Raw genomic sequence first — 27,645 nt, 5'->3', positions numbered from 1 at the left:
TTGATTTTTAATTGAGTAGACGTTAGAATCTTTTGGTGAAGGGGACTCCTTGTAAGATGGACTGCTTTGTAAGAAACAGTACTAATCTGATTAAGTAGCATTTTTGAGTGAGGCATACATTGCCTCTAGAATGCATCATGTTGTATTGCTATCCTTAATAACAATGTATTGGTGTTCAATGACACTCCTGTTAAGGAAGAACATTTTTAATGCAATGTCATAGCTATGTCACTAAAGATAGATAAAGTTTAGATCTTATCTGGGCAGGTAGTGTGTCATGAAAAGGCTGCAGAATTTTCTCCATAAGTGGATTAGTAAAGAAGTATTGTGTTCTGGAGATCAAATGTGTCAATTGTTCAGTATTAATTGTTTTTCCCAAAGCTCTTCTCCCTATCTTATAAGTGGTTATCTTTCTCCTCTTCACACGAACTTCTCTCTGTTTAAGTATTTGTTCTAATCTTTTCTATGACATTAATTATACTGAATTAGGGAATATCCTAATATATATGATTATATTATAATATATAATAATATACCAATTATATAATTATATATCAATATATACAATATGTATGGTATATTATACATTATATTATTATACAATATATTATATCATAATATATAGTATAATATATATGAATATGATTATAATATATTATATACAATTATAATATATTATTTATACATTTCTATATAAATATTTCTATATATATCATATATAATGTATATAATATAATTATATAATATATAATATAAAATATATATTTATTTATAGAACTATATATTTCTTTACAATATTGTTCAACATATGTACTAACATAAATATATTAATGTTATGTTTGTCAGCTTTCTTGTCCCTGAAACACTATAACTCAGGTCCACAAGGTAAAGAGGTTTTATTTGACTCAGAATTTTAGGAGATTTGTTCAGTATGCAGCTGGCTCCAAGGCAGAAGCATCATGGCAGAAACATTTTGCGGCAAAGCTGCTCCGTTCAAGGCTACCTGGAAAGCAAAATAGGGAATAGTTCCCAAGAGGAAGATGTCAGGCTCTACATGTTATGCTCAATGTCAGGTCTTCATGACAAGGCAAACACACCCAGAAATGTGGTTTACCAATTCCTCGGGTGGATCGCAAGCCAACCAAGCTGATGTGATTAAGGTTAACTGTTACATTCCGTCCCTTGTCAACTGGATGCCAAAACACATTGCCTTAACGCAATACTTAAACTGCAAATAAAAACAATAGCAAGTTCATTATTCTGCCTAAAATGATACAACTATCCTGTATATAACTAAAATGCAATAACGCCTTATTCAAAGTCTCAGCAGTCTCAGCATTTTTCAAAAGTCCAAGTCAATGTGTCTCTATAGACTCAAAATGAACTCTCAGCTCTGAACACATATAAAAATTAAAAACAAGTCACAAAATCCCAAGGTACAATGGCACAGAGTAATTCCAATTCCGAAAGGAGGAATACAGAGCTAGAAAAGACTGAGACCAAAGCCAAACCAAAACTCAACAGGGCGAACATTAAATTCTGTATCTTCATGTCCAGCAACCAAGGCGCAGAGTAATGAGATATGAGCTCCAGTGGGCTTCCATGGCCCACTATTATGGCCTTGCTCTTTTCATTATACACCAGCTTTCTCTTGGATTGGCTCCTCTCATGGCCTGCAGCTTTCCTCAGCAGAGATGCTGCACATTCTTGCCATCTGTGTCTTCGTGACTCGCCACTGCACCTTGGCTTCATTCTCAAAGCTTCATATACTTTCTTCTCAGGCCCTCTTTCCCTGGTCTCACAGGTCTTCCTTTGAAGTCTGCATGGAAGCCCCTGTGACCTTATGTCTTTCAGCTTCTTCTTGTAAGTAAACCCAAATCCCATGGAAGATGCCAAGGTCTGCCACAACAATGGGCAGTAGCCAGGCCTCTTTGGACAATGCTACAGCAATCTTTGAGGACCTGGATGCTGAGCACAGTTCAATGAATCCTGGGGACGCCTTCTTGAGCAGTGATCCCAGGGACACCCTTTTCAAATGAAATTTTGACACCTTTGCACCCTTAAGACTGAGATTAGTACAGTCTTGCTTGTTTCTTAGATACCATCAAGGTATTTTGCTTTTTGTCCCTGCACAAATTACTTGAATTCTTTTCAATACACTAATTTCTTCAGCAATGAGATCTGCTTTGGCTACAACTTTAAATGAAGTTCCTTTTGGGCCAAATTTTTTTTTTTCAAAATTTTCTGCTCCTTATTTTGCAACACCATATTCACCATAAATCTGGGTAAAAGTACTCAGAGATACTGGCTATCCAATAAATGTTGGGCTTTTAGATGTTCACCATCTATAATCTCTGTCTCCTCCAAACCAAAGGCTTCTGAACACAGGTATAGTCACAGTCACAACAATCCTGCCCTTGTACTGACTTTCATTTTAGTTAGCTTTCCTGTCATTGTCATTGGGGAAAAATACCAACAATTTAAAAGTGAAAAGGCTTAATTTTGCTTACATTTTTGGAAGATTCAGTCCATGATTTGCTACTCCAAGGCAGAAATGACATGGTGGGGCAAAGTACTTAGTTCATGATAGCTCTGGAATCAGATCATAGGAGCAGTGCCAGAGCGGAAGGGGCCTGGGAACATGTATAGTACTTGAAGGCAGACTTGCATAAGCAGACCAGACACACAAAGGTGTATGCTTTACTTATCCCCTGGATGGATCTTAAGCTAATTGAGTTGGAAGATTTAAAGCTAAATGTTACAATATTAAATATGTATTTCTAAATATAAATTATTTGCAACTTTTTCCTATATCAATCTAACCTTATTACTATAGACTGAATGCTTGTGTCATTTTAGTTTTTATATGTTGAAACCTTAAGGGAGCTGATTAGGTCCTGCTGGAGAGAACTTTCATTAATGAGATTAGTACAATAACAAAAGAGTTCCAAGAGAATTCCCTCCCAGTTGACCATATTAGGTCATAGTGAAAAGTTAACCATCTACATACAAACTAGGGAGTAGTACCTTGCCAGGAATCAAACATGCTAGCACCTCGATCTTGAACTTCTGAGCCTGCAGGAACCATAAGAAATACATTTGCATTGTTTATAAAAGACCTAGTGGGCTAGGGATCTAGCTCAGTGGTTTCACCGCCTGACTCACAAGCAGAAGGACCAGAGTTTGATCCCCGGTACCAAAAAAAAAAAAAAGAAATTAAAAAATATAAATAAACAAAAGACCTAGTTTATAGTACTTTCATTATAGTCCTTGGAAGTATGAAACATGAATTCTTCTGGTAATAGCAACAATATATGCAGGGGTGAAAAAGACAGACAGATACCCTCTTGTGATAAATGTAAATAAGGTAAACAGGATACTTTTTTTCTGTAAGTTAGGAATCTAAACCAAAACTTCCCTTCATAGAGGTCACTGAAGACACACAAACAAATTATGGTTTTGCCAAAAGTAATAATAAAGAATTATCATTACCTGAATTGTAACAGAGCTCAGGAACAAGTTTTTGTAAACACATGTTCCTCTTCTGTATTAGTTAAACTTCTCTCAAGGACAATCTTATAAACTTATCCAATAAACATCCCTGGATAACCTAGATCTAAATCATAAAATGGTGGTAGTAAAAGCTAGGTCTTGTCAAGCAGAATGGATCTTTTCAAATGCAGGCCAAGTTTTTTCCTCTTCCCTTTTTCATTCAATATGGTCTACAAGTCTATTAGATGGTGCCACTAACAATCAGGACAGGTCTTCTCCCCTCAGTTTGCTGATCTGTATGTCAATTGTCTGTGGAAACATGTCTACAGACACAGACCAATGTCTGTTGTTCTAATCTGCTGGATACTTCTTAATCCAGTCAAACTGACAAACATGATTAACATTGCATTTCCTATACACATGTGAATGTCAAATATGAGAAAGATTGGTTTAAGTGCCTGTTACTCCTCTTGATTTCAAATGGACATTTCTTTGACTTGTATCTTGTCCAGGTAGGGGAGTTTAGCCAAGTAGCACTCTCTTCATTTTGAAGATTATCAAGGTATTTGGATAATGACAAGAGTGGCAGTTTGGGGAAATCCACTCTAAACTGCTTATGCAGTAGTTGGAACCAATCAGTAAGGTAAGGCAGTCAACTCATGATGCTAGCAGAGTTACTGATAATGACCACACTGTTTTATCATGGATCCAGGTGTGTTACAAGATTTAGAGATTTTTCGGATGTTAAGACACAATACAAAGAATGACATTGAAAAATTGAATGGCCAAACTATGTTTTGAAGGAAAGAAGATGGCCAGGCACAGCAGAGAGAGTAAGAGCAAACTGGTACTCTGGAGGGTAATTTAGGTATGACAAAGGAGGCAGAGTGAGCAAGGTTGCCCTATGAATTAGTTACTTTGAATAATTTCTCTGGGCTCAAGGAAACAGAAGGTGATCCCAGTTGTTGGTACCTGGCGGAAGAGTGATTAGAGTTGGTCTTTATAGGCCCAGGAGTGTGAGGAGCACAAATAAGGTTGGGTTAGAATTTGGTCAATTGTTCAAAATAGGAAGCTGACTTGATTCTAATTAAGGTCTCAAAATTGGGTCAAAGCAACATTAAAACAAACTTTGTCATAATTTCATTATTGGTAGTTTTTAAAGTGAATTTTCATTAGGAATTTCCTCTGATTAAGGAGATTAATGTAAATATAAATAATATATATTTATATAGATGTACTTGATAGTTGGTCTACTGAATGTTCATCTTCAATGTTGCCTTGTCTATATTTTCATCTGCTCCCATAAAAAAAGTTTCTGGTAGTTCATTTTTTTTCTTCTTGTGCTAGGGTTTGAAGCCAGGCACTGAGTATATTCCCAGCCTGTGGCAGTTGATTTTTAAAGCACAATTAATCTATACAAAAATTAGATCGCAGAGTTTAGCAAGTAGACATAAGATAGGGAAACTTTGTCACAGGACACAATCATGCGATTATTTCGCTATATATTTTTATTTTAGAAGAGAGAGTACAACATGAAGAGTTGTTAAGAAACTTGTTCAGGATCTGAACCTGGTTCTCTTGATAGCCAGACTCTCTTCATTGGCATTTTGTTTAAAACTATTCTTCAAGCTTGAAAACAAAATTTTTTAAAATGAAAACTGTTTGATTTTAAGCAAATCCTTGCTCTCCGGAAAAGGCATTTTGCTCGTCTTCTTCAAGGTATATTTTCTTGGCATTATTTATTAAGCTGATATTAAACATATTAAAAGCCTTGAGAAGTATCAACTAATAAAATCAAATGATCAAATTATCTTTGTGACATAAGTATAAAGTAATCTTAACCATATTGATTACAGTTAATGTTATTGAGAAAAGTCTTAATAAAATGACAGAACTATTTTGGGGGGGGTTATAACAGCTTTGTACAGTCAGTCTATCAACATTAATCAATTTCCATTAGCTTTCAGTTACATATACATATTATGCTTTTTCCTATATTTTATCTATTTAAATATATGCTTCAAAATAAATATTTTTCTTAAAAACCATGAGGAAATAAATATGCATGTAAAACATTTTCTAACAGTTGATATGATTTCTTTTCAGACTACTGTAAATATCTTTCCTCTTAGTGTTGTTAATATCATAAATAATAGCATTTTAGCACCTCTTTCCACTTTTCTTCTCCCCTGTCCAATGGTTGGTATATTACTGATTGCTTTGTAGCAGAACAGCATCAGTTATTACTACTGAGCAATATGGTTAAACTCAAAATGGTGCCTTTGGGCTGCCAATCACAGGCAAAGCACAGCATGAGAATGGTAATACAAGATGTGAACTTTACCTACAATCCTTAAAGACATGTTTTTCCTATGTATCTTAGTGATTTCCCACAAAATTGGCTTCAAAGGATATTCCATATTTTGAACACAAAACACTTGAAATGGAAGCTCTTCCAACTTTGTTTAAAAGTCTGTCTCGAACTATTAAATTAGCAGAACAAAGATGAATTCTTTATACATTTTCTTTGTTTACATATTTTAGTGTCACAATGTATCTTTTAACAGAATACTATAGTTTAATATTTATTTATTTTCTGGGGTTTTTGTTTGTTTGTTTGACTGTTTGCTGGTTTAATTTTTACCTGAAGGAAAGCTTTGTGAGTAATCTAAATTTCAATAAACGTTGGAATTAAAAAAAAAACACAAAACTTTTTACTTTCAATTCATTGGTAATCAACTAAAATTTGACTCTAATATTTAAAAGGTATGAAAATACCGCAGCAATGATTAAGAATGAGGAGACAAAGGTCAAAGAAATTTTATCTCCCGAACAGGATTTATTATTGTATTTTTGAACAGATAGATTGTCATATTTTGTATTTTCTTTATGGTAGGCAGCACGGTTAATATAGTATGTTATTATTTATTCACACTACACTTTACCTAATAGAAAATACCTGGGTGAGAGACAGGTCCTGAGTCGCACAGAACACCCTGAATCACCCCGCTGTAGACAGGCAGGTCTGCCCACACCCTATGGAGGGCCCCAGTCTCGCGGAACACAGGCCCAATCAGCCCACTGCAGCCAGGCAGGTCTGTGCACGTCCTACCAAGGTCCTGATTCACGCTGAAGACACCAAATCACCCCGCTGCAGATAGGCAGCCACCTGATTCCACACTACAAAATGCAGAGGACACCAGACCACCAGATCAAGGTACTGAGTCCCACTGTTCCCAGCCCAGAGGTAGGGGCTTCTGAGCCTTCATCCCACTGCTCCTGGTCCAGAGGAAGGGGCTTCCCAGTCAACATCCCTCCCACTGCTCCCAGATCAGAGGAAAGGGCTTTTGGGCCACCTTCTGTCCTGCTGCTCCTGGACCAGAGGGAGGGGCTTCTGAGCCACCATCCCACTGTTCCTGGTCCAGAGGAAGGGGTTTCCTGGCCACCATCCCTCCCGCTGCTCCCAGGCCACAGGAAAGGGTTTTTGGGTCACCATCCCTACCGCTGCCCCCGGGCCCCTGCCCCACCTCACCGAGCTCAGAGGAGGTAATCCGTGCAGGAGCTAACAGCCCCGCGCCCCAGTTGAAATGAGAAAACACATACATAAGTCTCAAAACCAGACTTCCAGATCACCTACAGCAACCCCAAAGGGAAATGAGATGGAACACTCTGATACTCAACCACCTGGACCCACTGAACTGGCAACAAAAGGGGATCTGGAAAAAATGAAATCAGAAATAATTTCTCAGATAACAGGAGAAATTGTGCCCCTAGTGCAAGACATGATTAATAAATCTAGAGAGGAGATCAGGAACATGATGGAATCCCAACATAAGAAACAAATGGAATCCATAAAACAGATGCAAATAGATTTCCAGGACATGAAAATTTCCATTGAAAGTCTACACAGCAGAATGAGCCAATGTGAGGACAGAATTTCAGATATAGAAGATAAGATTGCAATTAGTGACCAGGAAAAGAAAAATTGCTTCAAAATTATAAGGGAACATGAGAAAACAATCCAGCAGCTGCTAGATGATGCAAGAAAGAATAACATAAGACTGATTGGGCTCAATGAAGAAACAGGAGAGAGTGCAGATGACATAAAAAAATCTCTTCACAGAAATAATGGCAGAAAACTTCCCAAGCAGGGGAAAAGAGCTTGACATACAGATAAGTGAGGCATATGGGACTCCAAATAGGCTTGATAAAAAAAAAAATGTATACATAGACATATAATTGTTAAGGTTCCAGAAATACAGCAGAAGAACAAAGTTCTACAAGCAGCCAGAGAAAAGAAACAAATCACATACAAAGGAAAGCCCATCAGAATCACAGAAGACTTCTCAACACAAACCATCAAGGCAAGAAGAGCTTGGAGAGGCATATTCCAAGCCCTAAAAGCAAACAGCCTCCAACCCAGATTGATGTACCCTGCAAAGCTATCTTTCAAAATGGATGGAGAAATAAGATACTTTCATGACAAAGAGCACCTTAGGAACTTTGTGAATACCAAACCAGCACTCCAAAGAATTTTACACAATATCCTAGGAACAGACATTGAGGATCACATCCCCAGGAAGAAAAGCAGAATGAACCCATCTGGCATGACAAGAAATTAAACGTAACCCAACAAAAAGAAAAAGTCATGGCAATGACAAGTCAATACGTTTCAGTTATAAGCATCAATGTTAATGGTCTCAATTCACCAATCAAAAGAAATAGACTGGTAGCATGGGTCAAGAAGCAAAATCCAACAATATGCTGCATACAAGAAACACACTTCATTCAAAAGGAAACTCATAGACTGAAAGTTAAAGGGTGGAAAACAATACTGCATGCAACAGGAACCCAAAAAACAGCAGGAGTAGCTATCCTCTTTGCAGATCAAGTAGATTTCAAACCAACACTGATTAAGAGAGACTAAGAAGGACACTACATCCTTGTAAAGGGAACAATCCAAGAGGAAGAGATGACAATCATAAATATCTATGCACCAAACACTAGTGCACCCAACTATATAAAACAAATACTAACAGACATGAAAAGTCATATATGCACTAATACAATTGTAGTGGGGGACCTCAACACCCCACTGTCACAAATAGATAGATCAACTAGACTAAAAATAAGTAATGAAATACTAGAACTCAATCGAACTCTTGAACAAATGAACTTAACAGATGTTTACAGAGTCTTCCACCCCACAAAATCAGAATACACATTCTTCTCAGCTGCACATGGGTCATTCTCCAAAATAGACCACATACTCACACATAGACCATGTTTAAGTAAGTGCAAAGGAATTGAAGTTATCCCCTGTATATTATCAGACCATAGTGCAATGAAATTGGAGATCCATATCAAAAGAAACTCAAAAAATTTCATAAACACATGGAAATTGAACAACACACTTCTGAATAATGAATGGGTGACAGAGGAAATGAAAGAAGGAATCAGACAGTTCCTTCAATTAAATGACAATGACAATAGAACATATCAGAATGTACGGGACACAATGAAAGCAGTCTTATGAGGGAAATTCATAGCAGTGAATCCACATATTAGGAAAACAGAATGAGCCCAATTAAGCAACCTGATGCTGAACCTCAAGCTTCTAGAAAAAGAAGAGCAGGACAACCCCAAAGCTCATACAAGGGAGGAAATTATAAAGATCAGAGGAGAAATCAATGCAATGGAGACTAAGAGAATGATACAAAAAATCAATGAAACCAAGAGTTGGTTCTTCGAAAGAATCAACAAAATTGACAAACCTTTAGCCAACCTTGTCAGAAAAAGGAACGAAAAGGCCCAAATCCATGCAATTAGGAATGAAAAGGGTGAAATGACAACAGACCCAGCAGAAATCCAGAGGATCATCAATATCTACTTCCAGAACCTATATGCCAGTAAGATGGACAACACAGAAGAAATGGAGAGATTCCTAGATACATATGAATTACCAAAGTTGAACAAAGAAGACCTAAAAATTCTGAACAACCCAATATCAACCAATGAAATTGAAAATGTAATTAAAAACTTATCAACTAAGAAAAGCCCAGGCCCTGATGGCTTCACTGCTGAATTCTACAAGACATTTAGAGAGGAACTGCTGCCATTACTGTTTAAACTCTTCAATGAAATTGAAAGGGAAGCAATACTCCCAAATTCATTCCTGGAAGCAAGCATCACCTTGATCCCCAAAGCAGAAAAAGACCCAACTGAAAAAGAGAACTATAGGCCAATCTCACGAATGAACATAGATGCAAAAATCCTTAATAAGATACTGGCAAATAGAATGCAGAAGATCATCAAGAAGATCATACACCCTGATCAAGTGGGATTCATCCCAGGGATGCAGGGATGGTTCAATATATGCAAATCAATCAATGTAATACACTATATCAATAGAGCCAAGGACAAAAACCATGTGATTCTCTTCATTGACTCAGAAAAAGCATTTGACAAAATCCAACATGCATTTATGATAAAATCCCTACAAAAAATTGGAATAGATGGTCTCTACCTCAAACTGATAGAAGCCATCTATGAAAAACCAACAGCCAATATCATACTAAATGGTCAAAAACTGAAATCCTTCACACTAAAATCAGGAACAAGAAAAGGATGTCCACTATCACCACTCTTGTTCAATATAGTTCTGGAAACATTAGCCATGGCAATTAGACAAGAGAAAGAAATAAAAGGAATAAAGATAGGTAATGAAGAAGTCAAATTGTCATTATTTGCAGATGACATGATACTTTATATAGAAGACCCCAAGAACTCCACCAAAAGTCTTCTAGCCTTAATAACCAAATTCAGTCAAGTAGCTGGTGACAAGGTCAACATACAAAAATCAATAGCTTTCCTCTACACCAATGACAGACTCACTGAGAAATAGGACAGATAATTCCTTTCACAATAGCATCCAAAAAACTGAAATACCTAGGAATCATCGAAATGAAAGAAATCAAAGACCTCTTCTCTGAAAACTATGGCACTCTGAAAAGAGAGATTGAAGATGATATCAGAAAATGGACAGACATCACCTGCTCCTGGGTAGGAAGGATTAATATAGTGAAAATGGCCATACTTCCAAAACTGCTATATAGATTTAATGCAATTCTAATTGAGATCCCAGCAGCATACTTCATAGACCTTGAGAAAACAATCCAAAAATTCATTTGGAGCAAGAAGAGACCCAGAATAGCAAAAGCAATTCTAGGTAACAGAGACATGGCAGGGGGTATCACAATCCCCAACCTGCAACTATACTACAAAGCTACTGTGATATAAACAGCATGGTACTGGCAAAGAAACAGACTTGAGGACCAGTGGAACAGATTAGAAGATGCAGAAACCACGCCAGACACACTCAGCCATCTCATCTTCGATAAAGGAGCCAAACACCCTCACTGGAGGAAAGATAGCCTCTTTAATAAATGGTGATGGAAAAATTGGCCTTCAACTTGCCAAAAATTAAAACTAGACCTATATCTCATGCCATGCACTAAACTAAAATCGAAATGGATTAAAGATCTAAATATTAAAATAGAAACTCTGAACCAGTTGGAACAGAGGTTAGGTAGAACACTTGAAGACATCAGTGTAGGAAAAGATTTTAGGAACAAAACCTCAGTTGCTCATGAACTAGCACAAACAATCAACAAATGGGATCACTTCTTATTAAAAAGCTTTTGCTCAGCAAGAGAAACCACCAGCAGTGTGAAGAGACAACCCACAATGTGGGAAAAAAATCTTCGCCTGCTTTTCCTCAGACAAAGGTCTACTATCTCAAATCTATAAAGAACTTAAAAAGATCAGACCTCCCAAATTTAAAGACCCAATCCAAAAATGGGCATCTGAAATGAACAGACATTTCTCAGACAAAGAAGTAGAAATAGCAAATAAATACATGAAAAAATGTTCAACATCACTGGTCATTCGAGAGATGCACATGAAAACAACGCTGAGATTCCACTTCACTCCAGAAAGAATGGCTGCTGTCATGAAATCAACCAATAACAAATGCTGGTGGGGCTGTGGGGAAAGAGGAACCCTGCTCCACTGCTGGTGGGAGTGTAGACTGATGCAACCATTGTGGAAATCAGTATGGAGATACTTCAAAGAACTAGGACTGGAAGTCCCATTTGACCCAGCTATTCCACTGCTGGGGATCTTACCCAAAGAATTAAAAGAATCATACCACAGTGATATATGTGCACCCACGTTCATAGCAGCACAGTTTGTGATAGCTAAAACTTAGAAACAGCCCAAATGCCCATCAACTGGAGACTGGAGAAAGAAAGTTTGGGTTTTTTTTTTTTTATAAAATAGAGTACTACTCAGCCATAAAAAATGAGAAATTAGAGACATTTATAGCTAAGTGGATGCACATTGAGGCAATACTCTTAAGTGAAATAAATAGGACACGCATGTGTAAATACTGAAGTTTCTCTGGTGTGAGAAACTGAAAGTGTAAATAAGGACTAAAAGGTATAATAGGTCATGTGAAATAGGAAGAAAAGGGGCAAAGGGGAAGGAAGTGGGAGGGCTAGGGAAAGGATAGAAGGGAATGGGATTAATAGGAGAAAATGGAAAAATGGGAACAAAATCTTTTTAAATAGGGAGGAGTGGAGGGGTTGAAGGGAGGGCTGGGCAAGGATGAAAAATAAGAACCGAGAGAGACTATGTAAAGATGCAAATTTCCAATGATGAATGTCATTATATTGCATACCTAAAATGTACCAGTGATTAGAATGAATAATCGATAATGTAAAATAGGAAGAAAAGGTCCAAAGGGGTAGGTTTAGTGGGAGGGGCAGGGGAAAGGAAAAAAGGGAAAGGAAAAAATGATGAGGAATGGAAAAAATGGAAATAAAGTCTTTGTAAATAGGGAAGGGTGGAGGGCATGAAGGGAGGGCTAGGAATGGGGAAAAAATAAGAACCAAGATGCATTATATAAAGGTACAATTCCCAGTGAGAAATGTAATTGTGTTGTATACCTACAATGTACCAATAAAAGAATTTAATACAAAAAAAAAAGAAAAAAAAAAAAGAAAATACCTGGGTGAGAATTTTTAAATTCATAATTGAAGAAAGCAGATTTATTTAAAATCTTGTATCTATTTTGTATAGTATAAGGTAAACTTTCTTATGTGAGAATATGAAATATGTACTACATTTTTAATCTATTCATCTGTTGACAGGCATCTAGCCTTTTTCCAGAGCTTAGCTATTGAGAATTGAACTGCTGTAAACATGAGTATGTGTATTATTTAGCCATAAAAAAGAATAAAATCATATAAATTCTGGAAAGTAGATGGAACTCAAGACAATCATGCTAAGCAAAATAAGGCAGACTCACATGTTAAACATTACATGTTTTCTCTTATATGAGAAACACAATATATAGATAAATAAATGAATGAAATAAGTAAGAGGTGATGAGTGGCTAGAAGTTAGATTCAGAAATGGGTAAGGGGCACTGGGATACAGAGTAAAGAGGGGGACAACGAGAGTGGTAATGGTCAAGACATGTTGTATGCATGTACCAGTTCCCCAAATGAACGTTACTATTCTGTATTACAAACATGTACTAATAAAAATAAATTTACTAAAGAAAATAAGAGTACTATTCAAACCCATTCCACAGCCAAGGAATTTGTGAAAAGAAGTCAATAAACCACTGCAAGAGTGTCAGGCTGCAGAGCTCCAGGACTGAGAGAAAGTGGATGACAATATCATGGTTAGTACTGAATTATTTTCTGGACATCAGTTGGAGAAATGACTAAATGAATGATTAAATTAAATTAAACAGAGAATTTTTTCTTTATGTGTCATTAGTTCTGAACAACTGAAATCTCTGAATTACAGAAAGGATCTGAAATGAAAATGAAGCCATAGCTATTCAACCAAACTAACCACACAACTAATTTGGGCCACTAACCCAGTGAATAAGTTGTGGAGTAGAGAAAAGGATACAAACACAAGGTGATTTGGAGGTTTAAACATATTTTTTCAGTAAAAGTTTTAGTTAATATTGAATCTGCTAGCTTGACAAATATTCCATCTAATTAGTTAGCTAATTCAACCCAGTGCGTTTTGGTCTTACAGTGTGGTCTGCTTGTATAAAAACATATGATAGCAATTTATCATGAATTTATTTGGTGGGAGTTGGGGGGGGTTATTATTCTCCTTACACAAAGTTAAAGTACAGAGCTTGGAGCAGAAAAGTTTCCTTACAACTAACTTACCATCTTCCAAATGTTTTCTCCTGGCTACATTTGGACAAAGCTCTAAAGACATGGTTGTGTAGTACATTTTTCTCAGCATATATCTGAGTCTATTCTAAAAATGAGAATTTTTATCTAGATCACTTTTCCTAATGCCTTCAGAGAATTGAATTAATAGAATATTTTTATCCTAAACTCATAAAATCAACTCGTCAAGACAAAGTAATGAGGTATTTTATTTTCTTTCTCACGTATCATATATGAGGAACAAATATATATATATATATTTATTTCCAGGCAAGAAGAAGCAAAGATATTTTAATGTTTTCTTTAATTTATGGAATAATAAATGTTTGACCAGATAGACATTTATTCTTATTCCCTCTCATTATGTGGTTGTGTTATATTTGAATAAACTCATAGCCCTTAATCATGAAATTGTAATTTAATTTTTATAATAAAACCATGCTTATTATTAGAATCTAATATTTATTTTTATAATGAAAGTCTCATGAATCATTATTATCCATGACATAGACTTCTGAGCACTTTTTTTCTAAAAGAATAGCAGAGGTGAGGGAGAATGATACAATATAAAGCACACTAGATAGTGTTGGAAGATAGAACACTATTCCTAACCTGTCAGTCAATATTTTAACATTTGTGATATAGGTCTTTGAGTTTTGTTTTGATTTGATTTTTTGTTTTTTTGAGACATGCTCTCACTATGTATTTCAGACTGGCCTTGAACTCAGTATGTAGCCCAACCTGGCTTCCAATTCATGGCAATCATCATGGCTCAGCCGCCCAAAGGCTAGGATTCTGCTGTGTGCCTCCATGCACGGATGTGACCCAGGTCTTTGGAGTTTAACTTTCCCTTATATAAAGTGAGATTGCATGAAAAAAGTATTCCTAAATTTTTGTTTAGCATTAATATCCTGAGAGTCAAGAAGTCAAAAGTCCACAATTTCTGATTATGTTGTGTGACATGGAAAAAATGGAATGAATGAAGTTTGTAGATACAATCAAGCCTGCTAATAAACTGATGAATAGAAAGTAGGGTTTTCTCTTTGAGGCCTCTCTGATTACAGGAGTTCTTACAAATGGAAGAGATACTGGGATGGACTGAAGAGGGATCCAGGCTCAGGTGGGTGGTGAGGAGAGTAGTTTAAAAGCAATTTCTAAAGGATAAGAACTTAGTATTGTGAAGGGCTTACAGTATATAAAATGTATTGCACAACTACAATGCCATTATTATTGTATTTGCTTTTAGTTATTTAAAGTCACCTCTTCCATTCCTACCATGTTCAAATGCTCTGGGAGGGCTTGAAAATACAGATAAGTGTTAGAAACAATCCCTCATTTGAGAGAATTCAACCTTTCACGAGGAGTTTGCCACAGAAAAACAGTAATCAAATTTGTATGTCTCACTCAAAGGATTCCACTTCTCATTTCCTATTCCTTCTCTTACGTGGGGGAGAAAAGAAGCGAATGGCTGTTTTACTATCAAGTGACATAATGATTTCCTGAATATTTTATTATTTCCGGTTTTCTAGTCTTCCCTGGTGCTTAAAGGGCATTGAATATTTTTGGCAAGTTTTGAACACTGTTTTTGCTAGGTCACTCATCACTGGTACTGTGATGGCTGAACGGAGTAGCACACACTCCGTGCAGCTGATTGTTTTTCAGGTGTGCTCTTTATAGCAGCCTTAATGGGCAGACAGTTCACTGCATCTCTAGCTGTTGGCATATGGCATCCAGGAGGACTAGGCAGCTCAGACAGCCCATCAGATTAACCATGTAATAGACCCAGAAGCTGCTTTAAAGCCATAAAACAAAATTGCTTATGGAGTCTGCCAGCATGCCAGATGCTGCTATTGGAAGAAATATCTTCCAGTGTTTAGCATCTGGGTCTTATGGTTGCCAGGGAAAAAAAAATAAAGAGAGGTAAAGAATTGGCAATTCACTACCAATGAAATTGCTTTTGCAAAATAAGAATTTTCATACCTTTGAATGTCAAATGTATTATATTGCAACAAAGGTTAAAAGTAGGTATCTCCTATGCATTAGTAGGCATGCCACTATTAAGCCTCATCTTCCATAGAATCCTTAGGCAGCTGGTTGGTTATTATCTAATAAATCCAAGCACTGAAAATCTTGAATGTGAATGTGAATTTTCAGTCTGTTACCAATATGCTTATTTTATTGATATTTTGTATAATAGCATTCTTGCCAACTGGATATAAATTCTGTATTTAAACAAGGTAAGAAATAATGTTTTTGGGGCCAAGGATTTAGCTCAGTGATTCTGCCGCCTGACTTGAAAGCACAAGGTCCAGAGTTTGATCCCCGGTATCAAAAAAAAAAAAAAAAAAAAGAAGTAATGTTTTAATATTAGCAATTAGTTGTTTATTTTCTGACTGCCAGTTATATAATTGAATAAAATAACTCAAGATATAACTCCTAAATATCAATCAACTGTTCTTCAGTGGAATTGTCTTTCCTAAGCCAAAAAACAATAGATGTGTGTAATATAATTTCAACTCAATTAAATTTCATCTTTACACCCAGTCATTTCTTGTCAGTTATATAATTTATTAATATTGTTTAAACTCTGAAGAATAGCACTTAATATATTTAGAGCTCTTAAAACTTATATATTGAGTTTCAAACATAAGTATGTTAACTTTCTCATCATAACTATTAACTTGTTTTATTTCACTCTGATGATTTTCTTCTCTACTTCTTAAACCAAATTCAGTGAACACAGTTACTGAATGTAAAATACAACCCCAAATTGATAATTTTCTGTGCTCTAATATTTATCAACTAAATACATCTGTGAACTCACTTACCTATAATTTTCCAATTTCCTCATAACTGCTAACAATTTTCAAACATTTTAATCAACTTTCAAGCTAATTTTGACATTAAACTATTAGTTTGAAATATCTTTAAATGTAAACACTTGATCTTATACTACCAGTGCATTCCAAAGCCAACTCCACTATACATGAATGTATTACACATTTTAGTTGTTAATAAAGTATACTATAAGACATCAGTGATGAAATTATGGTGAGTTGGCTATTACACTATACAAATTTAGATTATTTTGGAGATTAAGATTTTATTTACTTCTTGAAATATAATCATTAAAATTCTTTGGCAATAGGCTGGGACGAATGAATTACTAGGGAAAATTTATTGATTCTGATTTTGTTACTAGGTTTTTATTCTTAAGTTCATTGACTCTAACGAGTAGATATTTATTAGTTATAGTTTTAACTAATGGTAGCTTGTGTCCAAATTTAAAATATCTACCCTGAGATGTAACAGTCATGATTCTAGCAATCTAAATTCTTTTTGTTTTTTCACATAGATAGAAAAAAATATATATGTCCATATATATGGATATATGTATTTTATGATTTTCATAGAACATTCTTTGTCATATTAAAATATAGAGAATCTAAATATTAATTAATTGAAGATGGGTTAGTACATAAATATAATTACATAACATTGGTCATTGCTCTATGGTGAAAATATTTCCTTGCAATGGCATCAGAACAACACTGCAACATAGTATGAACAAAAAGAGCAAGATACATACATTTTTTAATGTATAATCTTATCCAAGCACTAAGAATCTGAATCAATGGTTTATATACATACTTATATACATATAAAGGTGTCTCTAGGGGTGGGAATTAGGTTGGGAGAGAAATTGAAAACCTATGAATTTGCACACAATCTATTTCTATATTGTTTAGAATATGCAGGTATTTATATCTTATAGTGTAATTATATTAGGGTTCTTCTAACATTGACTTTTTAACTGTACTCCCACTTGTTTCATTTCTTTGTTCATACACTCATAGCTTAGCCATTTATTATATACCTGCCACTTGAGAAGCACTATGTTAGAGGTGCATGCACATGGCCTACTGTGTTACCAAGGTTGAAAAGGGTGATACAATGCTTGTACATTACAGAAAAAATGAAGAAAAATTGAAGTATTAAATACCTGTTGGCATAAAAGGAGAATGATTAATGTTGCTTAGATGAATTAAGGAAAGCTTTCCAGAATGTTAAAGTTGTGAGATGAATCTTGGTGGATACATGGAATTATGCCAGGCAATCAGAAGGGACAGAGAAAGTTAACCATATAAAAAGAAACAAGAAAAAAAACAGCTAAAAAACACCTTCAAGAAAAAACACCAATATATGATTGATGTCTGAGTGATGAGATTAGTGAGACTCAGAGATTAACTTTGAGGATTCAGGAGGGCTAAATTATAAACATCTTTGTAGGCCATGCCAAGGAGTTATATTGTCTTATTACTACATGAAAAATGGCATTCCATTTGAAATTGTAAAACCAAAGAGTAAAAATCAAATAAATATTATTAGATTGCTACTGTGACTGTTCTAAAAATAAGTAAGAATAAATAAGAAAACTGATAGCAAGGAAACCATTTAGGAGGAAATAATAGTCATCTAAGTAATTTAAGACTGTATGTTAACTACTACTATTACTCTTAGCAGTAGTAGCAGTAATGCTGTTTAACAGTTTCTTAAATTCTTGTTTTGTTTGATAAATAATTGTACATATTTAGGAAGTATAGTGAAGTTTCAATACTTGCATATGTTTTGTAATAAATTATTTAGTGTAATCATTTCACATACTTATTCTTTTGCAGTGAGAACTTTTAAAATATTCAATTCAATATCATAACCAATTCAACTTACATTGTAACAGAAAATCAAAATTTATTCTTCCTAAATGCGAATTTGTACCCATTTACCAGTTTCTCCCTATGCCTCTCTGCCTTCTACCCTTCTCATTCTTGGGCAATTTGTCTTCTGTACTTCTGTGGGATTAGTTCCTTTAGATTGCATGTGTGAGTGAGATCACAATATATTTGCCTGTTTTTCAATTCACTAATAAACTTCTATGTATTTTTCTGTCTCTGTTTTCACAGATATGTAAGCTTTCATATATTTGTTTATTCTATGTATGTTTGTATTAATTTTGCATTAAATTTATAAACATGTTTATCTTTTATGCTTTTATGTGAAAATATTTCGCTTTGTTTATTTTCCATATATACTCGTGACTTAAATTTTGCTGTTAAACATCCTGTCTGTATATACTTTATTGTTAACTTTTTATATGCAAAATGAACACATACTAGCTTTATGTATACAAGTAACCTCTGTGATGATTTGGCTGACAATTTTTTAACATTACAATAATACAAAATCAATGAGAACTCAGAAATTATCTGTTAAATTTTGAACTCATATTTGTTTCTTTAGCTAGTGATAGTCTGTGATACTTTCTTACAATGCAAAGCAATATCCACAAGCTAGAACTCCAAGTCCACCAGAGAAGACCCAAAAAAACCGACTGATACTCTGTGTTCTATATGGCCAACCTAAGATGTCCTGGAGCTTAAGTCTGTCAAATGCATTTATATTTTACAATTGTTCAACTTGAATTTGTTTATAGGTGTGTAACACCATCATAAGTTGAAAATATGGGCTGGGGATTTAGCTCAGTGGTTCTGCGGTCTGCCTTGCAAGCTCAAGGACCTGAGTTCGATCCCCAGTACCGAAAAACAAAACAAACAAATAAGTTGAAAATATTTTTATTTTAATGAATATTTAAAAGTATATATAAAACAACACTGAAATAGGTAACAGATATTGAGAGTTGCAAAGAAAGTTGAAAAGATTAAAAAGTAAATTTTCTGCTTGATTGAGCCAATGCATAATATAAAAAAAAAATACAGAAAGTTAAAAACAAAATGATTTTTAGGAATACAGAAAAGTTTTACAGCAGCTTGCTAAAATGATAAAAGGAAAATAAATAATATAAAAGTAAACACTAAATGGCGGATCTCCTTAGATGAATGCAAATTTAGATCAATACCTGGCAAACCAAATACAATTAAAAATCTAATAACAAGTCTCTAGATAGAAAAAAAAAACAATTGTACAGAATGGAAAGTTACCTACTTCCTAGTAACTGATTGCCTTGATAAAATTTTCTCATTTTATCTATGGAAAATATTATTGTTTCTATCTTTTAGACAAGGGAATCACAATGTAGAGATTAAAATTTAGAGAAATAAATCAAAAGTCACAGGCTACCGAGTGACCAAACCAGCTTTTAAACCATCATCTCTCTCTCTGTACAGACCAACATATTTTCACTATCAACTCTTGAGGGGTACGAGTAATACATGTTTAGGAGAAAAGTTGATCATTAGCTGAATCCACATTCATTCAAAAGACACTTAGCATATTTATTTAAATGATTAAGCTTTGTGATTGAAAGCTTTCATTCTGACACAAATTCATTGAGTAAATTAGAGTAATGAATAGGCCCAATAAATAGGGGTGAGGTGAATGATGCACTATTTCTTAGCTATTGGAAGGCTTTTGTACTACATTGCTACACTTGATAAAATACAATTTGAACCACCAAACTATTAGCCAAAAACCATTGTTAAAAAGTGTTTTTGTTCTAAATAATGTACAGGGGTGCAATTTGGAGAATACAAAGTAAAAAAAAACACAAAACAAATTTGTAGTACCAGGAAATATATGATCTGATGGAGAATTTTCAAAGTACAAGTTTTGACTATTTTGAAAATTTATGAAACATGAAATAAATTATAGCACATATATACTCTTTATACATCAATCTCTGTTATTCAAGTGCTATGTATACACATGTATATAAATGCATGCAAATATATGAATTTTATTTTAATAAAATAAATATTTGCATATATACTCTCAAATGTAATAATTTTTTTAAACAGTACTATACATTTTATATTTTAAAAGTTAGAAAATATATACATAGTGGCAGAAAATAACATTCACCCAAAGATTCCTGTGTTTCAACCCCCAGAATGGGATACTATATCAACTTCATGCCAAAGGTATCTTTGTAAATGTGATAAAATTAAAGTTGTTGAAATAGAAATATTATTCTAAATTATTCAACTTGGTCACAGAGTTCTTATATGAAAAGGTGTCACACTAGTGTCTTGAAATAGGAGGAAGAGGTCAGAAGTCTAACCATGTAGGTGTCCCTAGAATCTGGAAATAGTCTGGGAAAGAGGCTTTCCACTACAGACCAAGAGGTTCGTTAAAAGAATGATTAGCCAGCCAACACTGTCGTTAGGATTTCTAACCTCTGATTGAGAGACTATGAATATGCATTGCTTTAAATTGTTTATTTTGTAATAACTTGTTACAGCAGCAATAGGAAACTAAAACACATATATAACACTCTGAACAGTGTGCATTAGTAAGTACTTGGAGACTGGAAAATTCAGAAGGGTAGGAAGAAGGAGGAGGGAGGATGAAAGAAAGGAAAGAAGTTGAATTAGAGGTAGGAAACATATTAGTTACTAATGAGTGGGAGGTTAAAAAACAAAGCAGACTTGTTTACCAGTAAACTCAAAAGTAGCAAATTAGACCACAAAAAAAACTTTTCTTGTATTGTAAGTGACACTTAGCTGTATTCTAAAAAACAGAATTTGAATTTTAGCAATATTATGAATAATTAGACAACTGAGAGAAAACATTGATAGTAACCACTGACATAACAATATAGAGAATGAATGAACTATGAGAATATTAGACAATAGAGAGTTAACTTTTATGGACCTACGGTGATATGGCAGTGGAGGATATACTGAAAAGCACGCCATTTTTTATGAATTAATTTCTGAAGATTTAATCAGCTAGACTGTTATCCAGTAAGGAGCCACTCCTACATACTTAAATATGAGTATATATTCATTCAAACAAAATTAAATTAAAATTTTATTTCCTTATTTACACTAACCACATTCCAATTGCATGATGGCCACACGTGGGCAGTGGAGAGCATAGTACACAGTGTGGTAGGAAGTGTTCATCATTATGCCATCCATTTCTGTATCAAACAGCACCGACGAAAGTTCTGATTAGGTAGTGAATATATGTAGAAAGAGTCATGGAAAGTTAAAAAACAAGATCTTGTTTAAGCATCAAACAAATTTTATGTAGAAAGGAGACATTTTTCTTAAAGAATGATGTAAATTTAGAAGTAGAATAATAATAAATTCAGTAGGCTAATGGTCAGAATTTATTAATGACTAATTGAAGTCTTTGGATTAAAGAAATATACATGTATATAACTATGCGTGAAAATATTGACATAAGACCATGTATTTTTACCTAGTGAAGAAAAGGTCACTGTTGAAAACTGTTTGAAGCTGCGTTACAATTTTTTGAATGAGGGAAAGGCATAAATGAAGTCTCAAAGGCCTTCATCTGTCCATAAAAAAAGAATGAAAAGAATTTTAATTCCCAAAGTGTGTGTGTGTGTGTGTGTATGTGTGTGTGTGTATACACATGCACTTGAGTACACTTGCATGGTTGTTGGATTCAAATCAAGTGGAAAATCAAACCCTACAAAAAATGTTCTAGAACAAAATGTAATAATATACATTTCAATTGACACATTTTTAAAAATGTGCTACTTCTGTGTACACCTTTCTACTCCCAGGGAAATATCTCTTATTCAAGAAATATATTTACCACCTGAACTATAGAAGGATTGTGACTTATTTCATTACATTTTTATAAAAATTAATTACTACTACACAGAGTAATTTCAGTGTTCAAAAATGATTACTCTTCCTTTTGATTGTGTAAAAGAAACCAGTCTAACAGTTTCATTGATAATTCAAGCACTATAAAATAGAGGCAATTATCTCACTGTTATATTATAGTTATATTATTATAATTGTTAGTTCATATTATAATGCCTTAAATGCATGCTATGATTATGTTATTCATGTTATTTGTTTCTGCAAAAGTAAATTATAGGGAGAAAGTATAAAGAAACTAAGCTTCTGCAAGCATGTAATAGTTTAGAAAAGAAAAAACAATGGAAATAACAACATTTATAGAAAGGCACTGACATTTGAGGATATGAAACAACAGCAAGAACAAACCACAAACTGCTTTGTTGTGGAAAGTTCAAGGTCAATCAAGTAAATGATAGAAATATCTCAAGACATAAAGTTATGTATTGTTATTTAATTTGGGGATTCAGTGGCACCTCTTGAAACTTGAAAGAGATTATTTGACTTCCCCAAGAAAGAATTGGTTATTACCAAAGAAAGTAAGCCAAAGGGAATTATTATTGGTAAATTAATATGGAATTGATCCAAAGTTGTCTGCTTATCAGCTCTCCAAAATAAGGGATGTACTACTCTTTTTATATTTTAATTAACAAGTAAAACTATATATGTTTATTAGAGGTAAAGTAGTCTTTTCTAAAAATTGTATGTTGCTGAATTTCTAAAATGGACAAAGATCTCATTTCAAAATGAAATTATTTAAAAGTTGAACTGATAGAAATAGAAAATAGATTAATGATAATCAGGGGCTAGGGTCCGGGGGTGTTTGGGAAGATGTTAAAATATAGAAAGTTACAGTTAGATAGTAGAAATAAGTTTAAGAGATTCACTGCACATAGTTTTAAATGCTCTTATGATAGCGAGCTTCTTTTTCCAAAATAATTTTGATGTTTTTACAAATCTTTAAAATGAAAAATAGATATATGGAATGACTCCTGTAGGGGAGTAGGCCCAAAATTGTCCTAGTTTTTATTTCTCCTGTCATTAGATTTCTATTTTACTAGGCACTCTATAAAATTGTTGTACTTTACGTACATGTTATAGTTATTCCTAAATTCCTGAAATGTTAAATACCTACTGTGTGCCAGGCATAATTTGTCTTTTTTTCTTTTTTTTTCTTTTTTTTTTTGAGGGGGGCACTGGGGATCGAACCCGGTCCTTGCATTTGCACAGCAGGCAGAGAAACCACTGAGCTAAATCCCCGTGCCCTTGTCTTTGTTTCTTAGCATAGGGCGCCTATGCCTTTTATCCACTTCACATGTAGAGGTATACAAATCACTAGAATACACTTAAGTCACATTTCTATTCATTTACTGTTAATATTCTTTTTAATAAAATAGATTTAATGAAACAATGTCAAACATAACTTGTTTATCTGACTTTACTCATATTCCGTGCTTGTGTTAACCAATGTTCTTGCTAACCCTTCCACGGGCTTAGTTTAGATTCTTACAATACTGAAGTCCAGTCACTTGTTGGAGATTATTTCAGTTCTTCTATCGCTACATTCTCATAATTTTCTCAGGTAAATATATCTATCCTTATGGTTCTAAAGGTGGTCTGATGACTCCAATCCAGAATTATGTCCCAAATTCCGCATGAACTTTCTTAATGCTCCTGCTTGAATGATGCCCAGTAGCAACAAGTTGAACACATACATGTAAATATATAGCCTCATGATATACATCTTTCCTCAATCAGTGTTCCCAAGGTTACTTTACAGCAATTAATTAATAGGGCAACCCAGAACCCTCAGTATCATTCAATCAATCACTACCTCTTAGTTACATTTTGCAGACTACTTTTGCTGTTCTTCCTAATAATACTTGAATTCATTCCTTTTCCTCCATCTTCATTGCTCCACCTTGCACTGCACAGTGATTATTTCTCTTAGGTTTTATTGAAAAATAAATCCTGCCTGACTTTTGATTTCTCACAATATTTCATTTCCGATAGGCTCCCCTTAATTATTTTATTAGGGGTAACTATTTTGTAAACATATTTGCATATCTCCGCATTATAATCCTTTGCTAAACATTATGTGACTCAAATATTTTCTAGAATGATATCTGTTCTCAGGAGTGTGGCATAAAAAGACTCTATGGCATATGATTATGCTTGCATATGTTGTACTAAGGAGGATATTTCTCATCTCTTTTGAGGGGCTCTCTGTCACATGGAGGTTCATTCCATTGTAGGACTTAACCACATTAGATTTCTTTTCCATGCATTCTATCCATCACTGTATATTCATGGCAAACAAACGTGTGTTTGTCTTCTGTAAGCTTTCCATGATCACCTAAAATAGAGGTGGTAACTTTTTTTTCACATTACTTCAGAACCATGTAATGATAGCTTTTATCATACTTCCTCATGATCCTTTTAAATCAAGGTTTCTCAATCTCAGGACTATGAATTAACATTTTCAGTGGAAAGTTCTTTGTCTATACAAATTTGACAGCTTTCCTCTTGATTTTAGGAGATTTAGCAGCTTTTCTCTTTATTCAACAAAATCTTACACTAATTATTACATTTGAACATATTGGAAATTCAAATGTCCCCTAGGGGCCCAGAAAAACTTCTCTAAATATGTCTATAGGACCTATGCTCTGCGGTATCCCTTGCTACTTTATATTTTGCCTAATCTGCAAAAGATAAAAGAAAAGATCATTGTAGTTCAAATGAATAGAAATGAATTAGTGTCCCAATATATTCTTGAATATATTTCTCAATGGAAATCTCAGGAAACAAATTTGTCCACTATTTTATAAAATTGTAAAGTGCATAGAATTTCCAACTTTCCTTGGTTTAGTTGGAAACAAGGAAGAAAACTTCACTGATCATCAAACTAGCAGTCTTTGCATTGAGTTATTGGCCTATATGGTAATTCATCTGTGAACTTGTGCATTGGATAAGTGAATACTTAATGGAGTTCTATACTTGAACTTTTTGCCAGGTACAAAATGGAAAATATTCAGACACAGCTCAAGATCCCAAACCAGGTATTGACATGTGGAAATTTAATTGATTTCCCTTTTTAATATGTGCCATGCTACATGCATGTGGTTCCAATTAATTTTCAGGACATACTTCCTTGGTTTTCAAGGAAATTTTTTAAAGTGCTAAACCCTAAATGTTTTATAGAGACTAAATTATTCTTTCCATTTTATATATTCCATATTTATATATCTCACTTCACAGCAAAAATGAAAAAAAAAATACTTGTCTTATTTTTTCACTATGATGAGAAGGTGTTTTTCTGAGTGAAATGGCTTCACCTTGTCAGTTGTTTGAGGTCTTTACTCCAATGCAGTCACAGATGCATGTTGTGTTGGAAAAATAACAAATCTAAAAACCTGGCTAATCTGTCTTTGGATGAGAAAAACCATCAAATGGGGGATCAAATCTAAAGAAAGTGAACACGCTGTTCACTCTTTAGTCCAGATGTATATTACACTTGAAATTCTTTTGAATAACTAGGGGGTACCACATGGATTATGTTAAGTGCATTTTATAGATTCTGCTTTTTAATCGTCAGACTTGGTTTGAGCATGAGAATATATATGTTTATATATGTATGTATACAAACTGACAGATCATTTCATTTGTTGCATCTATTACACAGAATATTTGATTAATGAGACCACTTCATTCTGTAATCAGATAAGACTAAAGGAGAGAACATCATGTTGAATAGAAAACATACGGGTTCAAAGATGGTACTTAGCATGGGTTAACTCATTACAGTGCACAAGCAACAAAGCTACTTTACTAAGGAGGAGCTTTGAATCTCATGTGAGTAAATGGACCAATTTAAGAATTGCTCTCTGAGTGTATAATTGTAGAATGTGGTAAAAGGGCAACATGATATACACTGAGGCATAAATCAGAAAAGACTTCATGGAGCTGCAACCACATAAAATAGCCTCAAAGCATGAGGATAATTTATAAGGTGAGTATTCCTTGAAGGAAGTGGTTTTGTTAGGGAAGAAAACATGTGAGAAATAACATTCAGTAGATAAATATAGGACATACAAAATTAATGCTAGTCATGAAATTATTATTCACTAAATCTTTCTAAATCCATACAGTTAAATATAAATACCAAAGTAAAGAGACATGTATTTTTCAGATTGAAAAGTGTTGCAGGTTTAACCTGAGATACAAGTTAGTGGTCTATAAGTTAGTGGTCAAAACAAATAGTCTTTGGACATATTATATATGTGTGCTTTGCCAATGATTTAAAATACTAGCTAATTTTAAAAATCAAATATCTCATAAAAATCTAAATTTCAAACTTCTCTTTAAAAGGATGAGACCACTTGAAAACATTAGGCTTTAACAAATGGAAAATCTGCTACATTTAAAAACTATTTTTGAAGTAGCCTTCCTGTTCCTTCATCAAATGACAGGGCATCATGAGAATTGGAAAGACTCGTTGCACCTTTACCCCACTGCCCCCAAATTTCTAACCCAGAGAAAGAAGAGAAAACCCAGGGATCTGAACTCTTAGCTGTTTCTCTTGTTGGCAAGTAAGAGAGATTAAACTTCATTCCAGACACAGTGCCTCTTCTCCCGAAATGTCTTGGTTTCTCAGGAAACCAAACATTCCTTTGTCCCTTGCTCCTAGGTTTGGAGAACCTTTTGAATTAAATACCTGCTTCAATGATCCATTTTACCAAATTCTAGAATGATGAGATTTCAAAAGGTGAAGGGCCGAGGATTTAGCTCAGTGGTTTTGCCACCTGCCTCGCAAGCGCAAGGACCTGAGTTCGATCCCCTGTACCAAAAAAAAAAGGTGAAAAAATTAGGAAGAATATTATAAAGGCTTTGTAGAGCATATGCTGACCTATTCTTAAATAAGATCAAGTCAAACAATACTACAGATATAATGTTTTACTATGAATTACTTATCTCCATGTATGACTTTCCTTATACTTTAGTCTCATTTACTATGGCATATTATTATTTTTCTAACAATAGTGTAAGGTATATATTACTACATGAAAGGCATATATACTAGATAGCACTATTGTCAGGAATATTAAATAGGAAGTTGATTTGTCTTTATGTTTTTCATTTTAGAATTACATAAATGTTACATGAGATTTAACAGTAAAAAAATGAAAATACTGATATTTGTGTCAAAAAGGACTAAAATTTTAAAAGGATGTATTGTTTGGAGTGATTAATAT

General features: G+C 34.2%; 1 long non-coding RNA gene across 3 annotated transcripts in view; it reads right to left on the bottom strand.

The window, feature by feature from the left end:
- Positions 1 to 27,645, bottom strand: part of LOC147826572 (uncharacterized) — a 135,402-nt gene that overhangs the window by 9,709 nt on the left and 98,048 nt on the right. For all 3 annotated transcript variants that reach the window (XR_015438932.1, XR_015438930.1, XR_015438931.1), the window contains one exon: positions 27,108 to 27,230. This is a non-coding gene — a long non-coding RNA (uncharacterized LOC147826572). The remainder of the gene's footprint in view (positions 1 to 27,107; positions 27,231 to 27,645) is intronic.

The sequence above is a fragment of the Heterocephalus glaber genome, unplaced genomic scaffold, assembly GCF_053883595.1.
Source record: "Heterocephalus glaber isolate CG9 unplaced genomic scaffold, H.glaber_assembly_v1.0 deba00001465, whole genome shotgun sequence".
In the NCBI taxonomy this organism is placed as follows: Eukaryota; Metazoa; Chordata; class Mammalia; order Rodentia; family Bathyergidae; genus Heterocephalus; species Heterocephalus glaber.
The sequence above is the reverse complement of the archived record's forward strand: the minus strand, read 5'-3'. Positions and strand labels throughout refer to the sequence as shown.